This window comes from Petromyzon marinus, chromosome 15 (genome assembly GCF_048934315.1).
Source record: "Petromyzon marinus isolate PM22_M1 ecotype Great Lakes invasive population chromosome 15, UKy_Petmar_22M1.pri1.0, whole genome shotgun sequence".
In the NCBI taxonomy this organism is placed as follows: domain Eukaryota; kingdom Metazoa; phylum Chordata; class Hyperoartia; order Petromyzontiformes; family Petromyzontidae; genus Petromyzon; species Petromyzon marinus.
In genome coordinates this window covers 11,918,906-11,941,932 of record NC_133681.1, presented here as the reverse complement: position 1 = coordinate 11,941,932, position 23,027 = coordinate 11,918,906, and the positions used below count along the sequence as shown (strand labels likewise).

General features: G+C 39.9%; 1 protein-coding gene across 1 annotated transcript in view; it reads right to left on the bottom strand.

Moving 5' to 3' along the window:
- LOC116942664 (serine/threonine-protein kinase Sgk2-like) overlaps positions 1–6,704 on the bottom strand; it is a 38,585-nt gene extending 31,881 nt beyond the window's left edge. Inside the window, exon 1 of the mRNA XM_032954852.2 lies at positions 6,480–6,704. The gene's annotated coding sequence lies outside the window, so the exon portion shown is untranslated. The remainder of the gene's footprint in view (positions 1–6,479) is intronic.
- Positions 6,705–23,027: the final 16,323 nt, after the last annotated feature.

Here is a 23,027-nt window from a genome sequence, read left to right as displayed (position 1 = left end):
TGTGCTCTATTACACGATGGCGTGACTGAAAAGGTGGCTCCATTTTAAACCAATCGTCCATTAACAAAGACTAACAGCCCTAAGTGCAATGTAATAAAGTACACAATGTAATATAATACAATAACATACACTGTAACAGCGATGGGGAAACCCAGATTAAAGCCTGCCACTTGCAAGCGGCCTGTAACTTATAAATTAAGCTGTCACTGCAAGCATTTTAGCTGCAATAAATGGATACTAGAGAGGTAAATATTTTCAACTAAGCAACAATGTTCCTAATTTTAGCGTCGTCAGTGACCTCTGTCACTGAAAAGGGACCGCTCTGTATAACATTGGAGCAGTCACATCACACTTCAGATAAAATAGGAGTCATAGATGTAGCTGTTACGACATAATTAACAACAAAACAAAATCTATTCTTGGTTCTTTGGGTAAAGTCACGTATAAGTGAAACAATAAAATAATAAAAATATAAAACAATAAAATTCTCACGACGTTTCGAGTGCAACGCAAGCAATCATCATCAGGTGTGAAAACCACAGCTTGTGTTGCAGTCGCAACGTCGTGAGAATTGTATTGTTTTATATTTTTATTATTTTACTGTTTCCCTTATACGTGACTTTACCCAAAGAACCAAGAATATGAATCCCTGCAGTCACGAAAGCTTCAAATCAAAACAAAAGTTAGGATTGCAGAGGAACGCAGATCGTCCCCCCACGCTGTCCCCGAGCACTTTGCCTCCTTCCTTTAACTGCGAGCTGCAATTTTGAAACTTTTCACAATTTCACTCTTAACGAAGAGCTGCGGCTGCCCTGATTGTATGAGCCTGCTGCGAACGCAATTACTGGCCTTGGAGCAGTGGAGCAGATCCGCAATGAAAGAGCCTTCTAATGAAAGGGAGTCTTCAAAGCCAACTGGAGTTGGTTGGTTGGGGGGAGGTGGAGGGGGGTCACATGAATATTATTCATCCGATTCGTTGTTAATGTGTGGCCTGTTAGAGACATTTGAAGGTCCTATTTGGCACTCTATGGATAATGTTCAAGGCTTTTTTTTTGCAAAATACCTAACAGTATTCCTTAGCATGGCTCCAAGTGGTGAATAATCAGCATAATAACAATGCAATTACTATATCCCACATAAATCACTTTCCGTAGCTGCATTACTACATCTGAATATGTAAGCTACACATGAAAATCGTCATATGAATGAATGAATGATACAGGAACGCTTCCTCAAATGGAATTTGTTTTATTTTGTAAAAATTAGCACGATCTTTCTTGTGTAGATTACGGAGGCATAAGTGAGCACACGAAATAATGTTGATGTTTTTAAATGATTATTATACTTATCGCATTGGCTTTTTCATCATGCTTAGACATTCAATTGTATGCGTGCGTGTCTGGGTGAGATTAGTAGCGTTATAGTGGTTATCACACTGCAATCCTGAGAACTTGGGTTCACCCCCAGGTCATCCATACCATCAGTGGCAACTTGTACCTGATCCAGCCTTAACCCTTCCTTAGGTAAACATAGTCTTACATAAGTTATCCTTCCCCCGCACCTCCGATTAGCATGGTTGGCTCCGTATGGTGCGGTAGAAGTTCAACATACATATATACTGCACATACGTACCTGTGCAGTGTCTGAAAATCACTCTCAAGAGCCAATGGGACTTCTGTGGTGCTTATGATATGACTTCAAGCTGTGCGTTACACGCATGAATAGGTGTTTGCTAACAGCACTTACCTTGGCAGTCTATAAGGCGAATTAAAATAACTTTTCTGCCCTTATTTGTGCATACTGTATATCTGTTTGCTAGATATTCATTTTGTATATTCAACAAATAAATGTTTGAACGTGCCATACAAACGCTTGCACTGGGCTATAAATACAGAAAAAGTAGGCATGTAAACAATACACCAATTCCTCGATTAAAAAATCAGTTCCAATGATAGAAAACATGAAAATGATATCCTTATACGTTTAAGTAAACCGAGTGAACAAAAGTTTAAAAACGATAGCGAGAAAATACAAAACACAAATACAGACGGTGTGAATCGTTACTTAACTCATTGTCAGCCAAAATGCAGTATCGGTTATTGTTTTGATATCCACATTCCACATACAAAAAATAATTTGTGAAGGTCACATGAACGAGTGCATTATACAAGGCACAATGTCGAAGCTAAAATCAATCACCTTCATTACCTGTACAGTAAATATACAAAAAAACAACAAATTCCGAGATCTCTGTGTTGAAATGAAAAATAAGTAATATTATACTTCACATATACATATTAACTCATACAGCTGCTACGTGATTATGTTGCCAGCAGAGAGGAGTACAGCAAGTGCATTGTTGTACTGCACGATGCTTCAATGTCTAAGCTCCCCCACCTTCACCACATCCTACACTGACCAGCACAGTGAGGCATGGTAAAATCACTCATGATTCCGACAGCATAGGTAGGTAGGCCCTCGTCCAGCAGTGCATTGATAAAAGAGCTGTACATGCCCATGATATATCTTATGAATATTTCACAAAGTTCAATGGGAAGCACTCAACTGCATTCGTGGCTCTATCTCGCCAGGACTATTTAAATCCACTGCTATATTTACGTCAGTCTATAGTCCAGGGGTGGGGAACCTTTTTTCTGCCAAGGGCCATTTGGATATTTATAACATCATCATTCGCGGGCCATACAAAATGATCAACTTAAAAATTAGCCTGTTATATTTAGTCAAACATTTCATTAACTCACCCCTAATGTGATGGGGCTGGAACTGCTTCTCTTTGACGAGGCGTGTGATGATGTTAGCCGGTATTGACGATGTTGTTGCTACTCGCAACTGCTTTGCCAGGTTTGCTCCTAGATTTATTGAATTTCGAGTCCCGCCTGCGGTTGCCTTGGCAGGGCCAGAGAACAAAATGATTTCGCGGGTCTCATACGGCCCGCGGGCCGGACGTTACCCACCCCTGGTCCATACCATCTCCCTTGCAGTGTTAACAACTGTAAAATGGATTGATTTACTGCTGTTGAAAGACATTATTAAAGTTTCTGTTTTAAAAAAAATTCTCCTTTTAAGGCTTCTACATGCTTATAAATGTCTAACATAGACTCGTTAAAATGTTTTCAAGGGCACTTTGGATAGTTTGGGAAACTATGTTTTAGTTTTTTTTTTCCCCACAATTGATATCACAACATTGCTGGAGGCACCCAGACACATTGCTACAAACACCCCCCTCTGTCATACTCCCTACAGGCAGTATAGCTTCTTCATTTTGAAAAATCATATTGGAATATACATCTTGGGTTTTGGTCTAACATCCTTCAAGAGTCTAGCTTACAAAACCTCTGGAATGTGCTGTCTTAACCGACGTAAAAGAGTGCTTTCATAAGTATTGGTGGGAACTCAAGATTTAATCCCAGGTTCTCGGTGGTATTCTGGCCATAGGAACAGCAACAGCTGGTTCAGGCACCCAGCCGCCTGTGAAAGAAGTCACCATGCGAACCTTTGGTTATTAGAGTGTGGTGGCTTGTGGCCAACAGCGATCAGCAGTTCTTTTTGGGAATTTAAGATTTAGGCTTTGCAAAGGTCAGCACCTTCCTTAACAATGCACTCAAGAAATGCACCAATTCTTGGCTTGCAGTAGCACTGGAACTGCAATTACTGCCTTTTCTTGATATTAGATTAAATATAACCTTCTCGAGAGATGTATTGAAGTCAAACCAATGTACTTTACTTCAGTGGAAGGGTAACTCATTTAAATTCATTACCTCTTTTTCGAGGGGTCTCAAAGTTTACGCAGATACTATTTTTAACAATTTAGTGTGGGTAGTTTTTACATTTGGGGATTTGGGCCATGAGACCAACACGATCCTGCATTCTTAAACATCCGAGATTTAGCAAGCAGATGGAAAACTTTGGACATTCCCAGCATTAAATCAGTGTAATGTCCATAATGTATAACATCAACAGAATTTTTGTTTCGTAACTTTAGGCAGGATCCCAATGAGATGAATATATTTTTTTTCCAAAGGAACTGCCAGTAATAAAATACGTGCATGATATGGAAATACTTTAAACGTGATGTTTTGGGAACGTAGTCTTTTTTTTCGAATTTTGCAATATAACACAATTGAAATAGTCATTAAACATTCTTAATAATCAAAGTATATTTGGACAGATATCATATAAGGTAAGTATACAAATACTCAAAATTCACATTTAGCTATACAAATTATTGGGGGAAAATGTCATTGAAAATCTTGTTTACTGAGAACCTTAGTAAGGCTGCCATAGCGCATCAGATGGTTGTGTGGCCATTACCTCGCGTGCCCTGCTGTCTCTGTCTCCCCAGTGCAATTCAGGCCGAGATGTTGAAAGGGAGGCCCATCGTAGGTTCATATTTTAATTGCCCATACCACATATGGCAAGGAATCAATCCACGTGTGTTTTTTTTATTGGAGTGCACTAAGGTAACCACTACTCCACAGCTTGCCATATTTGGCCACATGGGAAACACACAGCATACACGTTATGGAACATGCCATTACACAAGTGTAAAACATTTCCCTGTGGGAAGATGCTTGACACTGGCCACTGAATGAGCGCCAACTGGCCATGTGGCTCAGCGGGAGAGGGAACGGCTCACGATCGGAAGGTTGCGCATTATCATCCTCATTGGCGTTTGACTAGGACGCCACGGTGCAAGATGCTAACTACCTCGCCTGAAATTTCGATTTAAAGCTTTCGTGACTGCAAGGATTCATCTTCTTTGGTTCTTTCGGTAAAGTCACGTAGAATGAGAATAAAATAATAAATTGATAAAATAAAATAACACAATAATATTCTCACGACGTTTCGGCCACAACACAAGCGGCCTTCATCAGGTGAAGGGACGAGACTGTCTGGTAGGACAGCGCTGGAGTGAAAAAGCCACGCTCAGATCGCGACCTTTAAGCTGTGTGAGAAGAAACAAAGCGCCTTGACAAAGGAATTAGCATAGAATTTAGCATTGAAATGGCTGAGTGATTAGCTTGTGACTGGTCACATAAATGGCTATGTTAAAGTTAAAGCATACACATCCGCCTGGTTATATAGGGCGTCGTGGGTTCCATCCTGACCCTTGACGCCTCCTGTATATTTGGAGTTTGCATGTTCTCGTGGATTTTTGATTCTCACATTCTCCCCGGGTTTTCCCTCCACATTTTGAAAGATATGTTTAGAGTGTTTGGATTTTATAGATTTCAACATGATAAGCCGCTTCGTTGAGACAGGTTGCAAAGGGATGTACTGTGTAAGCTCAGTGGGCCTTACCTGGTAAAAAAAAAATAGTTTAGTTTTCTGAGCCAATGATTCCTCTGGAGTTGATAAAAATCTTTACCACTTTGGTGAGGACAAAGCAACGGTGGTTGTCTTTGGAAAAGAGTCGCTCCCACCATGTGAATGCCGATTTTTTTCCACCACTGGCTCAAGAGCTGTAAACACGGTGCTCATTCGAGCAGGAAAAATCACTTTAGCTTTTGAATGAGCACTGTCCCTTTATCGAGAGGGTCATTAATTCAGTGACCAAAAGGCTAATCAACGAACAGCTGCCATATTTACTCAGCCCTTTGTCTATTAAGTTGGCACAACAATCATTAAGCCATCATCTAGTGAACAAACATCAAACTTTAACTTTCGAATGGAGCCATGAAACATGCTAAACTTCACAATAATTTTTGTAATTAATTTAAAATCGGTATACCTGTGCTATTTATATACTGTACTCAACTAAATTCGTGTTCCATAAAGATGGCATACAAAACAAATGTATGGTGTACTATATACTGAATATAATGCATAAAGTCTCTATTACACACAATACAATGTACGAAAGTACTAAATTCATATACTGTCACCATCCACGATCAATCCACTGCTGGATGAAGGCCTTAAAATGCGGAATATAACACGTGGTAAGGTTTATAATGTACCCTGAATGCTTTGTACAAATAAAATACAAAAATGTATACAATCTAAACAATAACATATACACAAGAAAACTCACACAATTGTACAAAACTAGAGTATACATCCGCTTTGAACTGCTAAAATGTATAGATAGGTACAAACACTGCAATACAGTATATAACTACACACTATGGGATACAAATATTACACTGAATCACACCGCTAGTATACACATACACTGAAGAATATACAGCAATGCATAACGTGGCGTGTGCATTCAACAAATGATAACATAGACTCGAATAAATACACATGCCGATAAATATGTATTTTTCAAAGAAGCTAAGCCCATTTATTTGAACATTCCACTACTGAGGAACGCAGAGAGCGTAGAGCGAGAAAGCCCTTTCATTCCCACCTATTGTTTACGCCCCCGTGTGCAATATAGCTGCGTGTATAGGTGGCGGTATATTGGGTGTTAAGATCAGCCTCGAAGGGGACAACACGTTGGGTTAACTCACGTTGAGCGTGGTGGATGAAGCAACGTGCCCGGCAACGCGCGTCACCTGTCTGTGACAGCGGCGGCAGCAGCAGCAGCAGCGGCAACGCGCGTCTCTCTTGGTGACTGTGGCTGCGTCTGGAAGCTGACGATGGGGCGCAGAATTTAACGCGGCTTCAACTGTGACTCGGCGCAAGGGCATCTGGCCAAGCCCCTCGCTCAACAGCAACACAAAGTTGAACGTCAAAAGAAGGAGGAGGGAGAGAGAAGGGGGGGGGGGGATTGAGAAAAACAAATTCCATGGTTGCTGGATTTTTTTTTTTACGCGCAAGGAATTGAGGATTTTTTTTTATTGGCAGCACGCCAGCCTTCACTTTTCACGTACCCCGATGTAATATTATTCTCTCTGCACTCACTGCTTTATGAATGTACAATTGTGCAGGGTTACATACACATAGCATAGACAACGTCACACTTAAATTAAAATAGCTCTTTCCATTGTTACAGTGAGGGAAAAAAAAGTATTTGATCCCCTGCTGATTTTGTACGTTTGCCCACTGAACAGTGCGAGACAGAATAACAACAAACAAATCCAGAAAAACGCATGTCAAAAATGGTATTAATTGATTTGCATTTTAATGAGGGAAATAAGTATTTGACCCCTCTGCAAAACATGACTTAGTACTTGGTGGAAAAACCCTTGTTGGCAATCACAGAGGTCAGACGTTTCTTGTAGTTGGCCACCAGGTTTGCACGCATCTCAGGAGGGATTTTGTCCCACTCCTCTTTGCAGATTTTCTCCAAGTCATTAAGGTTTCGAGGCTGACGTTTGGCAACTCGAACCTTCAGCTCCCTCCACAGATTTTCTATGGGATTAAGGTCTGGAGACTGGCTAGGCCACTCCAGGACCTTAATGTGCTTCTTCTTGAGCCACTCCTTTGTTGCCTTGGACGTGTGTTTTGGGTCATTGTCATGCTGGAATACCCATCCACGACCCATTTTCAATGCCCTGGCTGAGGGAAGGAGGTTCTCACCCAAGATTTGACGGTACATGGCCCCGTCCATCGTCCCTTTGATGCGGTGAAGTTGTCCTGTCCCCTTAGCAGAAAAACACCCCCAAAGCATAATGTTTCCACCTCCATGTTTGACGGTGGGGATGGTGTTCTTGGGGTCATAGGCAGCATTCCTCCTCCTCCAAACACGGCGAGTTGAGTTGATGCCAAAGAGCTCCATTTTGGTCTCATCTGAGCACAACACTTTCACCCAGTTGTCCTCTGAATCATTCAGATGTTCATTGGCAAACTTCAGACGGGCATGTATATGTGCTTTCTTGAGCAGGGGGACCTTACGGGCGCTGCAGGATTTCAGTCCTTCACGGCGTAGTGTGTTACAAATTGTTTTCTTTGTGACTATGATCCCAGCTGCCTTGAGATCATTGACAAGATCCTCCCGTGTAGTTCTGGGCTGATTCCTCACCGTTCTCATGATCATTGCAACTCCACGAGGTGAGATCTTGCATGGAGCCCCAGGCCGAGGGAGATTGACAGTTTTTTTGTGTTTCTTCCATTTGCGAATAATCGCACCAACTGTTGTCATCTTCTCACCACGCTGCTTGGCAATGATCTTGTAGCCCATTCCAGCCTTGTGTAGGTCTACAATCTTGTCCCTGACATCCTTGGAGAGCTCTTTGGTCTTGGCCATGGTGGAGAGTTTGGAATCTGATTGATTGATTGCTTCTGTGGACAGGTGTCTTTTATACAGGTAACAAGCTGAGATTAGGAGCACTCCCTTTAAGAGTGTGCTCCTAATCTCAGCTCGTTACCTGTATAAAAGACACCTGGGAGCCAGAAATCTTTCTGATTGAGAGGGGGTCAAATACTTATTTCCCTCATTAAAATGCAAATCAATTTATAACATTTTTGACATTCATTTTTCTGGATTTTTTTTGTTATTCTGTCTCTCATTGTTCAAATAAACCTACCATTAAAATTATAGACTGGTCATTTCTTTGTCAGTGGGCAAACGTACAAAATCAGCAGGGGATGAAATACTTTTTTTCCCTCACTGTAAATGTTATATTGGCAGGTCATGGCAGTGAGTAGTGCAGCACTTCAATAACTTAAAAAAGGATGCAACCTTCCTTGTCGTTTCTGTCATGTTTAACCTGGCAATATTTGATGTCACATCTTTATTTTTCAGAACACGTAAGGTTTTTTTTACGTCTATGTTTTTAAGCCTTTGTAAAATACAATGAGTAGAAGCATTTAAACATTACAGGCTCGGGAAGGGTGATATGGTAACGAATGCTGCCGAGTGACATTGCTTGAACGTGTGGGATTTCAAGATAAGATAGAGATGAGATAACATCCTTTTGGACGTCACTAGTGAATTCTCACCATTATTCTGCAAATGTTCAGATGCCTTGCAAGGGCCGAGCTCCAGCCAATCGGGAGTGGGCTATGGGGGGAGTGCGTTTAGACGGGCAGGCTTTATTTAAAAGGCCCTAACACAAACAATTTGGTTTTGTTTAGCATGACAATTAACTTTATCGTTCACTGAATTTTTTTATGTTGTTGGGTCTTTCTGTCCCTGGCTTCTGTGTTAATCCTGTGCTTCTGTACCATTGTAACTTGTTCATTCAGGCAACCCGTGACAAAAGGGACGTGGTGTCTCAATGGGCTCTTAACTCGTGACATCAAGTATTGCAGCTAAAGTACTGTAGTAGATGCCATACAACCATAATAGGTGAATTATATTGTACAGCCCTTTTTGTCAGTCCACTGCTGGATGAGGGCTTCCCCGTGCCATCTAGGTCGCAGCGGGATGTTTTACCATACTTAACCACGCTGGTATTTATGGGTTGTTGAAGGCAGAGAAAATAAACGGTGGAGCATAGAAGCAAAGTACAACAATGGATGATCAGTTTAACACGTAGGCTTTCGCGACCAATATTATTCATAATAAAGGTTTTTGGGTTAGATCGCGTTATTTATAAATGTGTCATAACCCTCCACCACCCGAAACGGCTAATCAGCAAAAAAGTGTCACGTTTTTAAAAGCCAAATAGTTCACTACTTTAGCCCACCAGTGTGTTGAATAACACACATTACAACTAATTACTAATCTACAACTCATTACTAATCATAACCATTGACTTACTACTAATCAATTATATAATCACAATAACCCCCCTCCGCCTCAAATCACTGCACCTGAATGAGTTAAATGATGACGTCACCCTGCTGCTCTATTTAAGACCGGGAGCAAGTGGAGAGGGCTTTACCATTCTGGCGAATTGCCCGATGATGCTGGATATAATTACCAGCGAAACGTCGTACTCAAACTGTAAATATTGTGGATTCACTCTTCAACACACCGGTGGGCTAAAGTAGTGAACTATTTGTCTTTTGTCAACGTGACACTGTTTTGCTGATTGGCCGTGTCGGCTGGTGGAGGGTTACGACACATTTATAAATAACGCGATCTAACCCAACAACCTTTATTGTGAACAATGGATTATGTTCTGCTGCCCTCTGTTGCCCAACACATGGCCCCACGGCAGCCTATAACAACCCGTTTCATGCGTAGTGTCACCCATTCAAGCACGATCCAGGCTCAAATCTCCTTATTCGACGATAACGAGTGCATTCAAAGTGATTTGGTCTTGAGCATGTAAAGAACAAGCATGAACATGAGCCACGTAAACATGAAAATGTAAATAAAAAAATATCGTAGACTTTATGGTACATTGTAAATAAAAAGTTAATTCTTGACTTAAAGCTTTCGTGACTGCAGGAATTCATATTCTTTGGGTCACGTAGATAGAAAAAAGAATAATAAAATAAATATTATTTAAAAGTTAAATAATAATAAAAAGTTAAATAATAATAAAAAGTTAAATAATTAAAAAAGTTTATGTTATTGTTATTCTTTTTTCTATCAACGTGACTTTACCGAAAGACCCAAAGAATATAAAAGGTTAATAGCAATGAAGCATAAACACAAACACACATTTACAACGAAGCTAACATAGATATTTAACATCGATGGGAAAAAGAAGGGGCAGTCAGTTTAAAGCTTTAAAAGTATCAGTGGAGGGGTGAAAGGGATTGATTGAGGATGTTTAGAGAAAAGCCAATGTTTTGCTGAGAGTTGGGTAAAATTATTTGAGAGAGGAGCAGAGGAGCAAAGCCATCAGGGATGTATTAACAGTGAGAAGGCTACTGTAGCTGATGTTCAATTAGATAGATATAGGATCAGGTGTGACCCCAGTTATGAGCTTTAAAAAAAAACTTTCTGTTGATAATTCGAAGTGTGTATCCAGCATAATAAAGACACACAGAGGTTAAAAGTGTTCTACGTTATTAAAATAAAGGATCCTACATATAACATTTGGCCATATAACAGCAGTTTAATAGGCCTGATGCTATTTCGATTTAAAGCTTTCGTGACTGCAGGGATTCATCTTCTTGGTTCTTTCGGTAAAGTCACGTAAAATGGAAATGAAATAATAAAAAGAAAACATAATAAAATAAAATTCTCACGACGTTTCGGCCACAACACAAGTAGCCTTCTTCAGGTGAAGAAACAGGACTGTCCAGAAGACAGCGCTTGAGTGCTATAAACTGGACTACTATACAATACAATATTATACCTTCCAATTTAAACTACATGGTATAATATCATATCCATAGACAAATTCCACCTTTTAATTATACAATGCGTTACTATACACTACCCTATACTTTAGACTATAAAATATTAGACTTGTAATATTAAACTATGTCTTATTCTATCAACCCTACTGTATACCACACTGCTGTATATTCACTATACAATTACGATACTATATATTGCCTTATGAATTATGTTAAACATTACAATGTTATACTATTTATTATTATACCACATGCTATTAACCATACCATTGACCGTCGTGTGAAAGGTATTAAGAGGCAGTGCCAGCGAATGGACTGCGGTCTGAAGGTCACCGTAAAATACAATCAATTAAGAACTGAAATGGTTTATAACATCTTTCCAATGGTTACTAAGCCAGAATCCATCTTCTCGGTTGAAATTATCTCTATGTTTGTATATGTGGATGGCCTCGTGAACGAATCTCTCATGGTAGCCGGATGGCTTGCAGAGAACCTCTGTCTTGGAGAAATCAATGTCATGTGAGCCCATTGAATTATAACAGTGATCTGCCACGGCTGAGGAGTTCGTCCTACCGTGTTTCAAGTCTGCTTCATGTTCATGGATGCGGTCCGAGATATATGTCGTTTGGTTTCTCCAATGTAGCTGTTACCACAGAGGCAACTTAGTTTGTAAACGCCCGGGTACTGTATGTCTGGAACCACATCTTTTACAGACAGAACCAGATCACGGATTTTATGTACTGTGTTGAATCGGACCTGGATCTTGTGTTTATTCAGGATTTTGGAGATCTTTTTTGTGATCCCCGCAATGTAGGGTAAGGTGATGGTTTTGAATGGCTCAAGAGGATCCTTCTTCATGACTGGAGTGATGGCTTTGCGGATTGTGTAGTCGCAGTAACCATTATCCTTGAGAGCTTGGTGTATGTGCTTGAGTTCACTGGCAATGTGTTCCTGGTCAGAAATGCATTGGGCTCTATGGTATAGAGTCTTGATGAGGGAGTTCTTCAGGGATGGATGGTGGTGGGAATCCGGTTTTAAGTAAGCATCCGTATGGGTAGCTTTCCTGTAGACAGAGTGGCTCATTGAACCATCAGGTCTCCTTTTAATTAAGACATCCAAAAAGGGTAGCTTGCCATCTTTTTCGACCTCCATGGTAAATTTTCCATCCCAGAAGAACTTCCTCATCAAGACTCTATACCATAGAGCCCAATGCATTTCCGACCAGGAACACATTGCCAGTGAACTCAAGCACGTACACCAAGCTCTCAAGGCTAATGGTTACTCCGACTACACAATCCGCAGAGCCATCACTCCAGTCATGAAGAAGGATCCTCTTGAGGAGCCATTAAAAACCATCACCTTACCCTACATTGCGGGGGGCACAAAAAAGATCTCCAAAACCCTGAATAAACACAAGATCCAGGTCCGATTCAACACAGTACATAAAGTCCGTGATCTGGTTCTGTCTGTAAAATATGTGGTTCCAGACATACAGTACCCGGGTGTTTACAAACTAAGTTGCCTCTGTGGTAGCAACTACATTGGAGAAACCAAAAGACATATTTCTCGGACCGCATCCATGAACATAAAGCAGACTTTAAACACGGTAAGACGAACTCTTCAGCCGTGGCAGATCATTGTTATAATTCAGTGGGCTCACATGACATTGACTTCTCCAAGACAGAGGTTCTCTGCAAGCCATCCGGCTACCATGAGAGATTCGTTCATGAGGCCATCCACATATACAAACACAGAGACAATTTCAACCAAGAAGATGGATTCTGGCTTAGTAACCATTGGAAAGATGTTAAAAACCATTTTGGTTCTTAATTGATTGCATTTTATGGTGACCTTCAGACCGCAGTCCATTCGCTGGCACTGCCTCTTAATACCTTTCACACGACGGTCAATGGTATGGTTTATAGCATGTGGTATAATAATAAATAGTATAACATTGTAATGTTTCACATAATTCATAAGGCAATATAGAGTATCGTAATTGTATAGTGAATATACAACAGTGTGGTATACAGCAGGGTTGATAGAATAAGACATAGTGTAATATTACAAGTCTAATATTTTATAGTCTAAAGTATAGCGTAGTGTATAGTAACGCATTTTATAATTCAAAGGTGGAATTTGTCTATGGATATGATATTATACCATGTAGTTTAGATTGGAAGGTATAATATTGTATTGTATAGTAGTCCAGTTTATAGCACAGTTATAACGCAACACAGGACAGAGAAGCGCACCTTGGCTGTTCTTCTTCTTTCTTTTTCTGTGTGCCCAGGCACCCTCCTCCTCCGCTCCAGAGGCGGGGTTGGGTAACATGCTAATTCATATGTTAACTCCGCCCACACAGCTTAAAAGACGCGGTCCATGCTTGGCAGTGTTCACTCAAGCGCTGTCTTCTGGACAGTCCTGTTTCTTCACCTGAAGAAGGCTACTTGTGTTGTGGCCGGAACGTCGTGAGAATTTTATTATGTTTTATTTTTATCATTTTATTTCCATTCTACGTGACTTTACCGAAAGAACCAAGAAGAGGCCTGATTCTGCTGATGAAACTGAGAAGTGTGAAACTGATTAAGTTTTCCCTTAGGGAACATTGTCCATGAAGGCCCATTGGTTCATGAACTGGAAGACAGTATGTTTAACACGTAGGCTTTCGCGAACAATATCATCCATAGATGTTTTAGAGGTTTTTTGGGTTAGATCGTGTAAATATATAAATGTGTTGTTAAAACCCGCCACCACCCGACACAGCCAACTAGTAAGGGTTGTCACGTAAACAGAACATGCCAATTCGTGTTGGAGAGCCAAGTCACAACATTTACAAACTGAGTACGATGTTTCGCCAGTAATTACAACTAGCTTCATCAGGCGACAGCCAGATTTGTGGAGAAGTCTAACTGTTTCGTTCCTGATATAGATGTGGTGATCACGCTTCTGTGCTTTTGCACAAAGTGGGGGGGGGGAATTACTGAGTCAACGTACATTATGCATGTGCATTATGCGATCCCTTTGATCTTGTCTTTCCTGTCTATTGTGTGTATTAAAATAGCCGTACCAACGGTTATCCCTATTGGAGTATGGTGCCCTTCATAGGCACGCATTTAAATAATGTATTCTTTGATAATTCGCTTCCATGCAGCACTAAGGTGGTAGCTTTCTGAAAGGTTACTATTATTTTTTTCTTTTAATTTCGATAGATTATCTAATTAGTATTGGCCAGTAGTAGCTAGTTTTGCACAGAACTTCAACATTATCAAAATAAATGTAGTGTCCTTGTTGGCACGTGTGTTCTGCTACTGCTGACCGTTGTATTCGGGAGAATTTAATATTTCTCTGACGTTATTTTAGTCTCGTGCTGATCATTTGTTATGTTTGCCCAACATAACATTTTCCATAATAAAGGTTTTTGGGTTAGATCGCGTTTATTTATAAATGTGTCGTAACCCTCCACCACCCGACACGGCCAATCAGCAAAGAAAAGTGTCACGTTGACAAAAGACAAATAATTCACTACTTCAGCCCACCGGTGTGTTGAAGAGTTAATCCACATTTACAGTTTGAGTACGACGTTTCGCTGGTAAATACTTCCAGCATCATCGGGCAATTCGCCAGAATGGTAAAGCCCTCGCTTGCTCCCGGTTTTATATAGAGCAGAAAGGGTGACGTCATCACTTAACTCATCAGGTGCAGTGATTAGAGGCGGAGGGGGGGGTAATGTAATTATATAATCGATTAGTAATCAGTCATTGGTTATGATTAGTAATGAGTTGTAGATTAGTAATTCTTTAAATCAAAATGTAATGTGTATTATTTAATAATACGCTTCCAGGCCGCACTGAGCCGGTAGCTGTCAGAGCGATTAAAGTTATTCTTGTTCCTCTCAATTTCAATGGATTCTCTAATTAGTCTTTGCCAGTAATAATTAGTTTTACACACCACTGCAACATTGTCAAAATCAATTGAGTGTCCTTGTTGACAAGCATGTTCTGCTACTGCCGACAGTTGTGTTTGAGATAATTTAATATTTCTCTGATGTTCTTTTAGTCTTACACTGATGTTACGTCCCGTCTGCCCAATGTAGCAGCTGCCACATGAACAATTAATCCGATATACACCTTCTGTTGATAGTTTAGGTAATGTGTCTTTAGTGCAAGATACTAGTTTTTGAATTTTGTGTACTGTACCAAATCTTACTGTAATGTTTTGCTTTTGCAAAACGCGGGCTAATTTGTCAGTTACTCCTGAGATATATGGAATTTTTATTGTTTTAACAATCTGGTCGCTTTCAGTAGTATTGCTTTGCGATCGTGATTTGGCATTCAGTGCTCTGTTAATTTGAGCATTATTGTAGCCATTCTGTCGTAGTGCGTCTTTAACGTGTTTAATCTCTCTCACTAGACTCTCACCATCTGACACTGTTTTCGCCCGATGCACGAGCGTCTTAATAAGAGAGGATTTTTGAGCTGGATGATGATGTGATTCTGCATTCAGATAGGCATCAGTGTGCGTTTGCTTTCTGTAAACGCTGTGTGTTATTTTACCGTTTAGGCCATGTCCAAGCAAAATATCTAGGAATGGGAGTGTATTATTCACCTCCATTTCCATGGTGAACTGGATAGCCGGGTTTTGTGCATTGAGATGATTTAGAAAATCATTAAGTGTATCTTTACCATGTGGCCAGACAACCAAAGTGTCATCCACATACCTAAACCAAAAGGATGGTTTTAATGTGCTCGAGGCAAGTGCTTTTATTTCAAAGTTTTCCATGTACAAATTTGCTATAGCAGGGGATAAAGGAGAACCCATTGCTGCTCCTTCCTTTTGTTTAAAGAAATCCCCTCTCCATAAGAAGTAAGTGTTATTTAAGCAATGGCCAGCAAGTTTCGGAATATCTTTTTGTAAACCGGTATTCTTTACTAGTGTATCAAGTAATTTAAGTGATTCGTCCACTGGAACCTTAGTGAATAGAGAAATCACATCAAAGCTTACCAGAATATCATCAGGAGTAAGTTTAATATCTTTAATCACATTCACAAGATGTTCTGAATTTTTTATGAATGAAGATGTCTTACCGATGTAGGGCTGTATTTGTTTGGTTATATATTTTGCTAATTGATATGTGGCAGAGCCAATTGTACTGACTATGGGTCGTAATGGGATGCCGATTTTATGAATCTTTGGTAGCCCATAGAGTCTAGGTGGTTTTGAGGCCCTTGGCTTAATTAGGTATTGCTCATTTTTAGGGATTAATGAGTTTGCAATTATTGCAGTGGTCTTACGTTCTAAAGTATTAGTTGGATCTCGTTTAATTTTAATGTAGGTACTTTCCTCTAGTAAATTTCTAATTTTATTATCATAATCGGCTCGTGACATCAGTACAGTAGTGCGGCCTTTATCAGCTGCTAGGATTTGGATATCCTTATTTACACGCAGCTCTCTTAAGGCTTTTGCCTCGTTAGAGCTAATATTTACTTTTGGAACTTTGCTATTCTCAATTATTTTAGCAACCTCATGTCTAGTCATCTCTGCCTCATTATGTGGAAGGAGTCTAACTGCTGATTCTACCTCAGCAATTATCTCATCCACTGGAATTGTGCGTGGGGTAACGGCAAAGTTAAGGCCTTTAGAAAGGATAGAGACCATGTCACCGGTTAATACAGTGTTGGTCAAGTTCAGTACAGTTTTGTTTTTACATTTTTGGTTTTCAGTAGGGATTTGTTTATTATGTAGTCTAGAAAATTTATTAATTTGGTTAGTTTTTGTTAGTTTAAACACATTATCAGCCGATTGTTGTGTTATGTTATCGATTATATTCCAATAATGCATAGATACACTATTGCTTATATCTAAGTGTAACTGCTTTAGCGATTCCGAAATGTAAGATAATTCACTCCTATTGTGCTGTATTCTCTCTATTAATAATAATTCGCTAGCTTTGTGTAGTATTTGGTTAGCTTTAGAAGACTTTATGTGATGTGTTATTTTAACTGCGTTTGGTATTACCTTTGAATCTCTGCACCTTTTGAGGAACGCCAGTGAAGATATCAATTTCATCCGCTTAATGCGAAGCTTCTCCAATTTTCTGGTTTTAAGAAAAGTATCCTCCCCATAGAGGTTAGTCAGTTTAACACGTAGGCTTTCGCGACCAATATTATTCATAATAAAGGTTTTTGGGTTAGATCGCGTTTATTTATAAATGTGTCGTAACCCTCCACCACCCGACACGGCCAATCAGCAAAGAAAAGTGTCACGTTGACAAAAGACAAATAATTCACTACTTCAGCCCACCGGTGTGTTGAAGAGTTAATCCACATTTACAGTTTGAGTACGACGTTTCGCTGGTAAATACTTCCAGCATCATCGGGCAATTCGCCAGAATGGTAAAGCCCTCGCTTGCTCCCGGTTTTATATAGAGCAGAAAGGGTGACGTCATCACTTAACTCATCAGGTGCAGTGATTAGAGGCGGAGGGGGGGGTAATGTAATTATATAATCGATTAGTAATCAGTCATTGGTTATGATTAGTAATGAGTTGTAGATTAGTAATTCTTTAAATCAAAATGTAATGTGTATTATTTAATAATACGCTTCCAGGCCGCACTGAGCCGGTAGCTGTCAGAGCGATTAAAGTTATTCTTGTTCCTCTCAATTTCAATGGATTCTCTAATTAGTCTTTGCCATTAATAATTAGTTTTACACACCACTGCAACATTGTCAAAATCAATTGAGTGTCCTTGTTGACAAGCATGTTCTGCTACTGCCGACAGTTGTGTTTGAGATAATTTAATATTTCTCTGATGTTCTTTTAGTCTTACACTGATGTTACGTCCCGTCTGCCCAATGTAGCAGCTGCCACATGAACAATTAATCCGATATACACCTTCTGTTGATAGTTTAGGTAATGTGTCTTTAGTGCAAGATACTAGTTTTTGAATTTTGTGTACTGTACCAAATCTTACTGTAATGTTTTGCTTTTGCAAAACGCGGGCTAATTTGTCAGTTACTCCTGAGATATATGGAATTTTTATTGTTTTAACAATCTGGTCGCTTTCAGTAGTATTGCTTTGCGATCGTGATTTGGCATTCAGTGCTCTGTTAATTTGAGCATTATTGTAGCCATTCTGTCGTAGTGCGTCTTTAACGTGTTTAATCTCTCTCACTAGACTCTCACCATCTGACACTGTTTTCGCCCGATGCACGAGCGTCTTAATAAGAGAGGATTTTTGAGCTGGATGATGATGTGATTCTGCATTCAGATAGGCATCAGTGTGCGTTTGCTTTCTGTAAACGCTGTGTGTTATTTTACCGTTTAGGCCATGTCCAAGCAAAATATCTAGGAATGGGAGTGTATTATTCACCTCCATTTCCATGGTGAACTGGATAGCCGGGTTTTGTGCATTGAGATGATTTAGAAAATCATTAAGTGTATCTTTACCATGTGGCCAGACAACCAAAGTGTCATCCACATACCTAAACCAAAAGGATGGTTTTAATGTGCTCGAGGCAAGTGCTTTTATTTCAAAGTTTTCCATGTACAAATTTGCTATAGCAGGGGATAAAGGAGAACCCATTGCTGCTCCTTCCTTTTGTTTAAAGAAATCCCCTCTCCATAAGAAGTAAGTGTTATTTAAGCAATGGCCAGCAAGTTTCGGAATATCTTTTTGTAAACCGGTATTCTTTACTAGTGTATCAAGTAATTTAAGTGATTCGTCCACTGGAACCTTAGTGAATAGAGAAATCACATCAAAGCTTACCAGAATATCATCAGGAGTAAGTTTAATATCTTTAATCACATTCACAAGATGTTCTGAATTTTTTTATGAATGAAGATGTCTTACCGATGTAGGGCTGTATTTGTTTGGTTATATATTTTGCTAATTGATATGTGGCAGAGCCAATTGTACTGACTATGGGTCGTAATGGGATGCCGATTTTATGAATCTTTGGTAGCCCATAGAGTCTAGGTGGTTTTGAGGCCCTTGGCTTAATTAGGTATTGCTCATTTTTAGGGATTAATGAGTTTGCAATTATTGCAGTGGTCTTACGTTCTAAAGTATTAGTTGGATCTCGTTTAATTTTAATGTAGGTACTTTCCTCTAGTAAATTTCTAATTTTATTATCATAATCGGCTCGTGACATCAGTACAGTAGTGCGGCCTTTATCAGCTGCTAGGATTTGGATATCCTTATTTACACGCAGCTCTCTTAAGGCTTTTGCCTCGTTAGAGCTAATATTTACTTTTGGAACTTTGCTATTCTCAATTATTTTAGCAACCTCATGTCTAGTCATCTCTGCCTCATTATGTGGAAGGAGTCTAACTGCTGATTCTACCTCAGCAATTATCTCATCCACTGGAATTGTGCGTGGGGTAACGGCAAAGTTAAGGCCTTTAGAAAGGATAGAGACCATGTCACCGGTTAATACAGTGTTGGTCAAGTTCAGTACAGTTTTGTTTTTACATTTTTGGTTTTCAGTAGGGATTTGTTTATTATGTAGTCTAGAAAATTTATTAATTTGGTTAGTTTTTGTTAGTTTAAACACATTATCAGCCGATTGTTGTGTTATGTTATCGATTATATTCCAATAATGCATAGATACACTATTGCTTATATCTAAGTGTAACTGCTTTAGCGATTCCGAAATGTAAGATAATTCACTCCTATTGTGCTGTATTCTCTCTATTAATAATAATTCGCTAGCTTTGTGTAGTATTTGGTTAGCTTTAGAAGACTTTATGTGATGTGTTATTTTAACTGCGTTTGGTATTACCTTTGAATCTCTGCACCTTTTGAGGAACGCCAGTGAAGATATCAATTTCATCCGCTTAATGCGAAGCTTCTCCAATTTTCTGGTTTTAAGAAAAGTATCCTCCCCATAGAGGTTAGTCAGTTTAACACGTAGGCTTTCGCGACCAATATTATTCATAATAAAGGTTTTTGGGTTAGATCGCGTTTATTTATAAATGTGTCGTAACCCTCCACCACCCGACACGGCCAATCAGCAAAGAAAAGTGTCACGTTGACAAAAGACAAATAATTCACTACTTCAGCCCACCGGTGTGTTGAAGAGTTAATCTAATGTTAAATAACATTTTCCACACGCGCTGCAAATGAGCGGTTACAATGATGCACAAATCAACAGGGCATTGAATGCCAAAACCAAATCAAATAACACGAGCAGTGAAACTGCCCAAGTAATTAAAACGATCAAAATACCGTACATTGCGGTAGTAACTGATAAACTAGCCAGATGTTTGGAAAAACAAAACATCCGTGTCAGATGTGGCACGGTACATAAAATACAGAAATTAATATCTAATACAAAAGATGTATTACCGAAGCTATCAACAGAAGGTATGTACAGGATAAACAGCAAGTGTGGAAAATGTTATGTTGGGCAAACAGGACGAATAGTAATGTACGTTGACTCAGTAATACTTCTCCACAAATCTGTCTGTCGCCTGATGAAGCTAGTTGTAATTACTGGTGAAACGTTGTAGTCAGATTGTAAATGTTGTGGCTTGGCTCTCCAACACACCGGTGTGCTGTACTAGTAACGAATTGGCCACGGTTCTGTTTACATGACAAACCTTGCTAGTTGGCTGTGTCGGGTGGTGGCGAGTTTAAACGACACATTTAGATATTGACGCTATCTAACCCAAAAAACCCTCTATTATGGAAGACAGTATATATGTTTTTATGGGTGAAGAAGGATTTTGTCATTCATAACAGGTATTTCGGCTTAGATCGCATAAATATAAATGTCTTTGAACCTGCCACCACTGACGCAGCCAATTGGTATGGTTGTGGCGAGTGGTGTTGGGTTCATATTTACACGATCTAACCCAAAAACACCTGTATTATGGATATTGGGCACGAAGGCCTACGTGTTAAAATGGATTTCGTCTGTTCAATCATTATCCACGTTTTGCAACAGCAGGCAATGAGTTATGTGTTGGACTGACAAGCCTGAAGTTCATACATACAAATGTGTGCACGTGTAGAGAAGCAATCAAACTCTATCAGAATAGTGTGAAGCAGTGACACTTAATTAGTGCATGTTAAATTTTGATTTAAAGCTTTCGTGACTGCAGTAATTCATATTCTTAGCTCTTTCGGTAAAGTCACGTTGAAGGGAAACAATCAAATAATAAAATATATATAAAACAATAAAAATTCTCACGACGTTTCGACCATAACACAATGCAAACCGACACACCTGATGACGACCGTTTGTGTTATGGTCGATACGTCGTGAGAATTTTTATTGTTTTATATATATTTTATTATTTTATTGTTTCCCTTCAACGTGACTTTACCGAAAGAGCTAAGAATATGAATTAGTGCATGTTGTTTACCAAAACATTAATAAACCTAATGATTCGTTTTACATCGAATTGTCGTTCATACTAATTGCATGTCACGATCGCTGAGGAACCACAGACAAGATAATATAATAATATGAAACATAATTTCGAGGCAATGAGCCAGCGTCAACAATTGCTCTGCAGTTCTCTATATATTCAGATCTGTTCAGCCAATTGGCGAGTATTCATATATGTGGCAGGAAACCGGAGCCCCCGAAGAAAACCCACTCATGTGAGGGAGCAACCCTCTATCCCCAGGGACAGATGATATTAGTGCACACTTTGCTGTACTGCATTCTGCTGACCAGCATGGTGAGGTGCGGTCAAGCAACCTCCATGACCAAAAGGCTTGTTGAGGCCTTTACCCAGAAGTGGATTGATGAAGAGTTTTGCATGACACACACTATTGCATTGACATCTAAGCACATACGAGGCATTGTAAACGCTAGATGCATTATGGCGTCATGCGGAATGGCCGACGGGTTCCGGGAGACCGTCCAGCTGTGGATAAGGTCATTGCTGATCATGAAGATAGCATCATTCACTGTTTGCCACATATGCCATAAATCAACCCCGCACTGGAAGGACAGAATGTGTCAGTCCACAGCACAATAAACGGCTGTAATTCAGACCATCCCTCCTCGTCCACAAGAATCACACACAAAGGCTATCCCCCCTGCAGCATGTCCTCAATATCGTCTGTTGCTAGAGTGAATGTTTATCTGTTATTCACGATGGAATTATTTTCCAAGCCTGCAGCTAACTGCTTTCACGTTCAAATGTCGCCCCATGGCGTGCATGTAGGCAACAAAAACCCAAATTCAGTGTCTCTTCATCAACTTTGTAGAGAAAGATGGCAAGCTACCATTCTTGGATGTTCTGTTTGAGAGGAGACCTGATGGCTCATTGGGGCATTCTGTCTACAGGAAACCCACCCACACAGATTCCTACTTGAAGCCTGATTCCCACCACCACCCAGCTCAAAAGAATTCTCTCATCAAAACGTTATACCACAGGGCTCACTGCATTTCGGACCAACACCACCTGACCAGTGAATTAAAACATGTACACCTGGCCCTCAAGAGAAATGTATACTCTGCCCGTACCATCCGCCAAGCTGTTTCTCCCTCCATACAGAAACAACCACTTGATACTCCGGTCAAAACCATCACACTACCATATATAGCAGGCGTTACTAAAAAGATCTCCAAAATTCTAAACAAACACAAGATCCTGGTCCGGTTCAATACAGTACACAAAATCCGTGACCTGATCCCATCCGTGAAGGATGTCATCCCTGACTTACAGTACCCCGGAGTTTACAAATTGAGTTGTACCTGCGGGGATTGCTATATCGGGGAGACGTTACGACATATCTCTGACCGAATTTGCGAGCACAAATCAGATCTGAAACACGGCAGAACGAATTCATCTGCTGTGGCTGATCATTGTTACAATGCTATGGGTGATCATGAGATTGTCTTCTTCGATACCAAGGTTCTCTGTAAACCTACAGGTTATCCATTCTAGAT